This window comes from Pholcus phalangioides, unplaced genomic scaffold (assembly GCF_987345545.1).
Source record: "Pholcus phalangioides strain wild (caught in Gottingen) unplaced genomic scaffold, Ppha-v1.0 ptg000013l_1, whole genome shotgun sequence".
NCBI lineage: Eukaryota > Metazoa > Arthropoda > Arachnida > Araneae > Pholcidae > Pholcus > Pholcus phalangioides.
Window position 1 is genome coordinate 15,582,143 of NW_028301606.1, and position 10,048 is coordinate 15,592,190.

Consider the following 10,048-nt stretch of genomic DNA (forward strand, 5'->3'; position numbering starts at 1 on the left):
TTTAATCGAGATATCCGTTTATCCGTTACTCGATTAAGTGGAATCGACTATATTTATATTCAACACACCAATGTTTCATCAGTGTAAGCATCAAAAGCATACATACACACACACACACAAACACAGAGAGACAGATAAAAGTAAAGGTTCAGGAAATACGATATTTTCTTTTAAGTAAATAAAAAATGACTGAGTAGTTCAGACATCTGACTTGAAGCAGATTTATAACTATATCTATCATATTTTAGTTTTAGAATGTGCAGTAGAACCTCTCAATAACGGTCACCCATGGAACCGTAAATGTTTACGCTAAGGGGGGAGTGTTCCCTAATAAGGAAGTACGATATATTAACCTCGTTTAAACGACTTGCAAATTTATACGACGTTTGGTCACAATTGGTTCCTATAAATTTTAATTTTAAATGTATATGATACTGTAAAAGTGAACACACACTGATGCGGTGGTTATGCATAATCATCAGTTGTCTCTCGATAAAGTTAGATCGTATTTATATAATTACATTTATAATTCTTGCATGTAATTATGCATAGTTCCCAAACAAAAATGGAAAGCTTCATAAATATTTGAAACAAATGTTTAAACTTTCTTCTCTTCCTTAAACTAATTAATTATTTTCACCCATACGTGCAACAAAATATTGAATAAAATAAAATAAATGTGAACAAGGTAAAAACATAAAAACCATTATCAGTCTTGTGATGCTGCCGCTGTGGTCATAGCGACGGGCGAGGCCGAGAGTGTCCGAGAGCGGGGAGTGGAAATACATTAAAGAACTATTCCACGGAAAAAACCGGGAATCAGAAAAGTATTCGTTAAAGGGAAGTGTCCTTAGAAATATAAATAGAATACAAATATAAATGCTACTTTGAAAAATATATCTGGCAATCTAGATGAATAAATACTCAAGTTTTAGTTAATAAGCCCAATAAGAGTCTAAAAAAAAATATTTAAAGAGTTATGATGTTATATTATGTGATATTTTTGGTTTCATGAGTTCGGAAATATTTATTAATTGTAAAAAACGATGTTAGAATCAGGGAAATCTCAAGTTTCACGCAGTTGCCGACATGTAGCGCTAACGCCCTTCCTTCTGCCGCCACTTCAGTGTCAAAATTGGCTTTTCCCACACTTAGAAACCGATTGGGATGACTTCATTTTCCAGCAGGACGGGGCACCGCCAAACTGGAGCTTGGACGTTCGAGAACTTTTGAACAATCGCATTCCTAAACGATTGATCGACCGTACAGGACCTGACGATTCAGTTAAACATCACTGGAAGATATGCATAACAGCAACAGCGGATGCAAACGTGCTCGCAAAAGTTTGGGACGAGTTTGGGCAAACATATGCCATGCACCTTTAGGTGGACATATTCAGCACCTTTAATTTGATTTGTAAAAAACTTTATGATGCAATATAAAATTAATCTTAAGTGTCTATGTTCAATATTTATAGTAATATACCCATTTCAAATGTTTGAAATTTCTAAGTTCGAATTATTCTACGCAATTTTCCTGGTATCACGAATATGTATATATATATGTGAAAATGACAACAGTGAATGAAAAACCATTGTGTGTTGCTGAAAAGAAGTAAGCATTTCTACAGTACTTTTATCCAACATTTTTTTTTCTTCAAATTTTAAAAATGCGATGTACAAGCGGTACAATTTATACACCAGTTCACATTCAGAAGCGACTTCGTTAAGGTTAATGGATTTTACGAACATGTGGCTCATGTAGATATACTAGAAATTTTACCAAGTTCTATAGAATTTAATATAAATATACGACAAACTTCTCTATCTCATGAAACCTGGACAATAGTTTCACAATATGCGTGAATGGGAAATGCAGGTGCGAGACTTTTCCGTCTGAATACATGTTTCAAGTCTATGGATTCGTTTCTAAATATAATGAATGTGTTTCGACCAATCTGTTTATACTTTACTGAAATTATAAAAACGAAAAAAAAGATAAATGGTAGAAACTTAATGCTTGTGAAACGCTTTAATCTCTCTTTTTTTTAAATTCAGAGCTCTCTTCTATCGTAAGGTTGATGAAGAAAAAGAACCATTTTGAACAATATCATACACAGCCATTCCAAGACAGTCTCTAATATAGAAGGAATGTAAATAAAAACTACGTAATGTACGCTTTTTAAGAATGTCCATGTCATCGTGAAGAATCCTTTCTGCGTGACTGGATTGTTTGGAGCAATTTTCACATCAGTGGCATGAGACGGTGACACCAACCATAAGAATACTGCTGTGACTGCTAGTCGGAAACAGGTTATCCTGTTTATCTGCAACACCCTGAAAAATGACATTATTTTTAAAAATACCCTCGTCTCACTGTTAGGGGTAATGAGTTAAGCGTCGAATATAAATTCGTTAAAGCATATATGATGATCGTTAATATTAGTGTGTTTAAACGTAATGTCGACCAAAGCTCGCTTCGCAGAGACCCTTAATAACCATTAAAAACTGTATTCGATACATGAGGTCTCTAGTATAGTAACACTTTGTTATGACAACCTTATATATCATGACATTATAACGAAATTTCGTTATAACGAAGTGATTCCTCCGGTCTCTTGGCATTCGTTACAACGGGATTCGACTGTATTCGTGATATCCACCAGAAATAGTTTCAACACTCCACATCTTCTGATAGCGGGAATTCATCAGCCTCTCAGCAGTTCAGTCAAGCAGAATTGAATGACTTAGCGCGTGATTTCACCCTGTCCAAAAAAAGTAATATAAAATATAGTTGGTATAAAATCAGGTGTGTTCGATGGACCTCAAATTCGTGTCCTCTTGTGTAATCCTGAATTTGCCACGAAGATGAATTAAAAGGAGAAGTCATATAAGATCATTATGCTCATTTTTGTCGCATTATGGCCATTTTCTGCACAGGAGGGCTAATTAGACCATGTCCTACAATTTATTGCCGATTCCGAACGGCAGCCTTTTTTATACTCATGGAGAGGATGGTGCGCTAGCCTCTCGGTGTGGGACTCTCTGTGGTAGCAATCTTTTTCTCTAGTCAAATTGCCGTTTCTGTTGTACCCCTGTATCAGGAAACTTTCTGACATTGTCGAACCGGGTATCGAACTCGCGACACTTCTAAACATCCTTTGGTACTTTAGGTGAGTATCTTATCGACCTGGGCTACAAGACAGTAAGGCCGGGATTACACTGTAGAAGTTTTGCCTCGAACAACTTCCATCAGTAGAATTACGCGGCATCTCTGATGTCATTATAAATGTGTTTGACTGTATTTATACAAACCGGCATTTCAGTCGAACCTCATTAACGGGAAATTCAAGGTTTGGCCAAAATTTTTCACGTTAACTGAATTTCATGTTAACCGATAAGCGTGACAGATAAAAAAAAAAATTGACATTCAATTTGCGTTAGCCAGAATTTTGATGCAATGTAGATTTATAGAAATATCATGTGCTGAATTGACCATCAAGTTCTGTTTTAAAACAGAATAGCTGGAGAACTCTCACACGCTCTTCCGTCCTCCCACGTGCGGACGAAAGTCTGTGCCATAGCGCCATCTATGATCTTAAATCGTTACAGCAGCGTTTGGAAACAAGACAACAACGAGCCGACTCTCTGGGATCGTCAGTTCCCTCCCCTACACACGCTCAGGGAATAATACTCGCTCCCCAATGACAACCAAGGTTCCCCTCCCTGTTGTATGGAGCATTAACACACATCCACCCTATCTTTACATTACCGGAAGTTTGCTACATGTTGACAAATCCTTTCACGTTAACAGATATCCCATTTAAAAGGTCATGTTAAGCGTATTTTTAACACCATATTGTGCCATAGAGAATAACAGGACCAAGAATTATTTTCACGTCAACCGGAGTTTCATGTTAAGCGGGTTCAAGTTAACGAAGTTCGACTGTATTAGATTACTGAACACGGAAAATTTCTTACCTTAGCATTTTGAAAACGAAGTGATGACAAGAAAAAAAGAGCAATCCGAGGTAGTTAAAGGTTCAGCTGAACCATTAACTTATATTAGATAAATTTTCATTAAAATCAACTATCTTACAAACTAACGGTAACAGATGGCAAAGATACGCTATGAAATTCTCAAAGTCGTGTTATTTTTGATCCCACAAGAACTGCACGAGAACACACCTGCCCGCTTAGTTTGTTTACCTTGTTGTGCGTGGTGAATACGCGTGTCTTGTGACGTATTTTGTTTGTATGTAGTCGGAGTGACTCGGTGTAATACTTAAGGTGTATCATGCGCCGCGTAAGTAGGATTAGTTTGCATGCGAGGCAGATATTAACCGGAAAACTACTATTTACACGAAAATAATTGCTGAAAATTATATTCAGATTAGATTATAAAAAATATATATACGACTGAAACATATTTTGACCAGTAGATTTTTTTAGTCGAGTAGAACTTGATAAATTCGAACTTTTACGAACTCACCTTGAGATTTTTATCTAACTTTATGTCAAAGTTTCTTGTTTAATTTGAACTTTTTTCCAATTTTTTGGATAATTCGAAGTTGGAGGGAAAAAAATCATGATTTTTGCGTGTGAAACTTTAGTTTGGAAAATTTCAACAAGATTTTCTCGATCCAATTATTAAACAACAAATTTCTAAAGGCAAACAAAAAGTTTTTAAAAAAACTTTATTCTCCACTTTTTTTCCATAATTTAATGTCCATTTTTTACTCTGGAGTGCATCGAGACTATGTAAAACTTTTTACCGATTATGTTTTTCAAACAATACGATTAAGGTGGGCATTTCAAGTGCTGAATCTTTTTGTCGTCATTTAGGAGTATGGAAAGTACCAGAATTGGGAGATCGTAAGACGTTAATGAAAGTAAGTTATATTCCCTTGACAGCATAAAAATAATGAGCAAAATTCGGGAAACGGTTTCGTAACTGATGATAATGAACTGTTTTCGTAAATCAGGCTTTGAACATGGTCAAGAAATTCTGCAGCGTATGATTCCAGAAAGTAGAATAATGTTGCCCGAAAGATCAATTATATATATATATATATTATCATTAGAAGTTATGAAAATTATGAAAATTGTTATATAGATAGATAGATAGAACCGCTCACAGCCCCGGACTGATGCAAAGCACCTTACTTCCGTTACCTCAAAAGAGGCAGAGTTGTGTCGGAAAAGTTAGCAAAGATTTATAGTGGTGGCTCCCCTTGCCCCGTGCTCGCAAGTTTCAAATTACTCGCGTCGTTCTCCCCATGAAGACAGCCATCAACTCGATGCAACGTACAAGCCATTTGACTAAAATGTATAGCTGAATCCAATGACTAGGGAGAAAAATTGCACGTGCGCCCAGTGGCACATAAGGGCCGGAGACCGCAGCCTGGGATTTCAAAAGAAGGGTGGAAAAGACTTGTGGACAAGAAAGAAGAAAAAGAAGCTGGCATGTTGAAGTGGGAGAGATTTGAGAATGGTCTAAATACACAATGCATACAAATTACATATATACAGCGCCTCGACTGTGACGGGAAACGAAGAAACAAAGCCTCCGCCCACAGCGCTGAACAGTGTGTTCTGCTCGCTCTTCCCCTTACAGAACATGCAATATATACACACACAGAATACACACATAGCCCACACTGCGACGGGAACAATCAAACAGAGCCTCCGTTGACAGTGCTGGGCATTCACATTTGAATTACATGTATACATTATTTACTTTACAAAAATTTCCCTTTTTCATACTATTGGGAATGCACATAAACATTACTATGAAGGTAGTATTGGGTACAAATATCACCATGAGCTCATACAAATATATATTCAAGGTTACAAAATTACTATCATACTATAAAAGTGCGGCGGGAACAATCAAACACAGCCCCCGTTCACAGTGCTGGGTGGCAGCGATCACATTTGAATTTCCCATACATATATTTACATAATATATTTATATAATATACACTATTTACATAATATAAATTTCCATTTTTATATAATTGTTGATACACATAAACATTACTATGCACGACACATATATTGGAAAAAATGCCATAATGAGCTCATACAAATATTCAATTACTAAACCACCATCATACTATGAAATTGTATATACAAAAACATTCATAATTTATACAGGGTGTATTACTAAAATATTATAGTTTAGCAGCGTATATAAGTGCGTCCCTCTATGTTGAATCTGCATCTGTTTCAGATTCTACTTCCGAATCATTAGTGGATTGTTCCCTGCTTTCAGTTATTATCAAAATAGTTTCTTTATTATTCATCAAATAGCCCAAGACTTGTTGTAGTTTTCTCGTTGCAGATCTTTGCAAAATAATTTTCCGTTTCCACAAGATCTCTCTTCCGCTCGGCGGCGCCTCCAAATGGTATCCCTTTGTGTACTCACACTGTGTCACATAGTGTATCACGCTTCCCGGATGGCCGCATCTACACGTGCTGGTCTGGCTGATTTTGAACCTTTGCATGTATTCACCGAAAAATTGTTATATACGTAACTGATTATATAATTAATAACTATTATTATCACCATATGCCAATGTAGATGATTGTTGCACGCACACACAATTTGTTGTTATTTCACGGGCCCAACGGATTTGGGGATGATTGGAAGGTTTTTCAGTGAATATGGACTTCGAATTAACGGAATTTCACTGTATCATTGAAATTAAATTTCGGGCGCATAGGAAAGTTCCTTTATTGCTGGAATAAATCCCAAACCGTTGATCCAAGAAGAATACTTCCAATTAGGAAAGTTATCTAAGTAACGTGTAAACCTCAGATACGCAACCAAAGAAAAATGCTATGCTTTTAAGAGCAATATTCGTTAAAATATTTAAATTCGAAAATCCCTGAAAATGAAAGAAAGAAGCCATAAACTGACGGAGAAGCTCATTCTACTCATCATATGTTATTGTTTCCCCTTCATTTCCAGCGAGAGAGATTTTCGAGTTCAAAAAAATATCTCATTGAATACTACACTTTTCTTCTTTTTTCATGATCAGAAGCACCAGCTCAACAACTTTCTCTAATTGGGTTTTTCCGGACAGGATGGTCAAATAAAAAGTTAGTTTTTTTTAATAACAAAACAACCAAGTATCTGAGGTTTACACGTTACTTAGGTGTTTAGTTAGCAATTCAACTGCCGTTTAACGGTGTGAAACGGCGGTTGAATTGTTCCCCGCATAATCCAACACCTCGCTTAATCGTGTATAATATATGGTATAACTTATTTAGGTACTTTTTTCCCAATTGGAAGTATGCTTTTAGGATCAACGGTTCGCGAGTTATCCCAGGATAAAGGTACTTTTCTATGTAACTTGTATATAATATTAACCAAGTAAAGAAATTAAATTGCTACAAAATTGAAAAAAAATATATAAGAATAATTAAAACCTAAAACTCACATGTGTATTGCATATCTGAGAGACCACTGTTTGTCTCGGGGAAGAGACATCGTTTTCAATCAACACCCTCACAATATCAATAAGGGAATGAACATTGAATTGAATATCAAAGAACGAAATTGAACCTCGTAATATCTGTAGAGTTTCACAATCATAATGTATTGAATGGGTGTGATTTCCTAATAGAAAACAGGTGTTCCGTTATTTATCAAAAATTATAATTATTATTATTTTTAAACAATAAAATTCAGAACAATTTGAATACTTTTTGCTTTTGTAATCCTAAGGTATTGATTTTTTTAATATCCTTGAGATTTCTTCAGAATCTATTTAATGCATTGAAAGTATATTTAACTGCCGTTGGCGCCCATAATTGATTGAAGCAATTCAACTGCCGTTTAACGGTGTGAAACGGTGGTTGAATTGTTCCCCGCATAATCAAATACGTCGCTTAATCGTTTAATACATAGTGCAACTGTGGATAGCCGTTTAAGCTGGGCCGACTCTACTATTAAAGTATTTACTCAATGCAATAAATAGATCTTGAGAAAATCAAGTATATTAAAGATAAAACAATCAATGCTATGTAGTTTGTAAAATGTCCCCAGGGGCATGTAAATGCCCATTTCTCCGTGGTTCGATTATATATTATATTGTTTAATACTCTTATTTGTATCTAGAATCATAAGTTTTATAATGCTGTGACATTTTTTCATGCCCGGAAATAAAGTTGGAACTGAACTAAATTGAATTCAAACTATCTCATATATATTTTGCAATGCCTTATACATCAAATCGCTCCTTTTCTATCATTTGTGTAACCATCCTTTTGAAGCAGGGAAATTTTCATAAACTTAAAATCCTTTGACGATTTTCTCTGCTTTTTGCCTAATAATGGCACCTTTGATTAATAAAATTTTTGGCTCTCTTAGCATGAAACCATTGAAATGCAGCTTCATCGACACTGTGGAAATCAAATTTGTTTCCTCCGTTTTGTGATCAAGCTTTTGTGTTTTTTTTGTCAATCTTCTTCAATTTCTTAAGAATTTTTCTTAATGTTTGACATACGTTAGCTTTCATACTCTTTGGCAATTCCGTTTGAAATTTCCTACTCTTTGGCAATTCCCATTTCATACTCTTTGGCAATTCCCATTTCATACTCTTTGACAATTCCGTTTGAAATTTCCTACTCTTTGGCAATTCCCGTTTCATACTCTTTGGCAATTCCCATTTCATACTCTTTGGCAATTCCGATTTCATACTCTTTGGCAATTCCGATTTCATACTCTTTGGCAATTCCCATTTCATACTCTTTGGCAATTCCCATTTCATACTCTTTGGCAATTCCGATTTCATACTCTTTGGCAATTCCCATTTCATACTCTTTGGCAATTCCCATTTCATACTCTTTGGCAATTCCCATTTCATACTCTTTGGCAATTCCCATTTCATACTCTTTGGCAACCCATTTCATACTCGTTGGCAATTCCGTTTGAAATTTCACACTCTTTGGCAACACATTTTATACTCGTTGGCAATTCCGTTTGAAATTTCATACTCGTTGGCAATTCCGTTTGAAATTTCATACTCGTTGGCAATTCCGTTTGAAATTTCATACTCGTTGGCAATTCCGTTTGAAATTTCATACTCGTTGGCAATTCCGTTTGAAATTTCACACTCTTTGGCAACACATTTTATACTCGTTGGCAATTCCGTTTGAAATTTCATACTCGTTGGCAATTTCGGTTTAAATTTTTTATTGCGTACAAAACTTTTAGTTTGTCGCACAGACTCAAATTTTTCATTTTAGTCCATTTATTCATATATATATATATATATTATCCAGTTTTCTTATTTCAAGACATTTGCATGAAGATATGGCGTTGATGAGGATTTTTTTTATTTTTTTATTTGAGAAGCTAAAAAAAGGCTCAACAGAGAATTAAAATAAAATAATTAAATGCACCGAAGAGTTCAGGCATTTTGAGACCTTGAGCGAGTTTTTTTATTTTTTTTCCTTAAATTCTCAAATAATAGCATATTTGCTATAATTTTCAAACGTTTTGTCCCAAGAATATATTATGCACATAACGGTTAATATTTGTTTAATGCTAAAGTGTAGTTTGGAATATGTGTATGTGTATGAAGCGGGGTACTTTTAACATTGTCTCTATGGAAGAAGTTTTAGTTATAGAGGAATGTATCCGTATACGCGGAATAACTGTTTACCTGCCAATTACGTAAGGCCAACTGCATGTGTTGGATACACCCGTCCTTCCTGGACGCTTTGAAATCTCTCTCTCTGAGATGTGAAGCAGGGTGTGTGTCCGGTTCTTCAATGTTCAATGCATGTGTTGATAAATATCATTCATAACGAACGTCTACCCTTTTATATCACTCAATGGATTTCTGTATAAATTTTTGGAAAGTGTAAATTGCTATTAATATTTATCACGATTAGTTCTCCCTTACTCCAAAGTACGGTCATTCCAGATGTCTCTTCGGTCGAGAACGCTCTCTGCGTGTGTTTCAGAAACGTCATTGGCGTTTGCCTTTTCTCTCCACTTTTACCTTCTCTTCCGCAAACTCTTCAATTCTGCT

The 10,048-nt window shown here is 35.4% G+C and overlaps 1 long non-coding RNA gene across 1 annotated transcript; it reads right to left on the bottom strand.

Moving 5' to 3' along the window:
- Window positions 1–2,012: 2,012 nt before the first annotated feature.
- Window positions 2,013–4,214, bottom strand: LOC149078666 (uncharacterized). Its single transcript, XR_016193830.1, has 2 exons — window positions 3,981–4,214; window positions 2,013–2,336 (listed from the first exon to the last, which is right to left on the bottom strand). It is a non-coding gene; the product is annotated as an uncharacterized LOC149078666 (long non-coding RNA).
- Window positions 4,215–10,048: the final 5,834 nt, after the last annotated feature.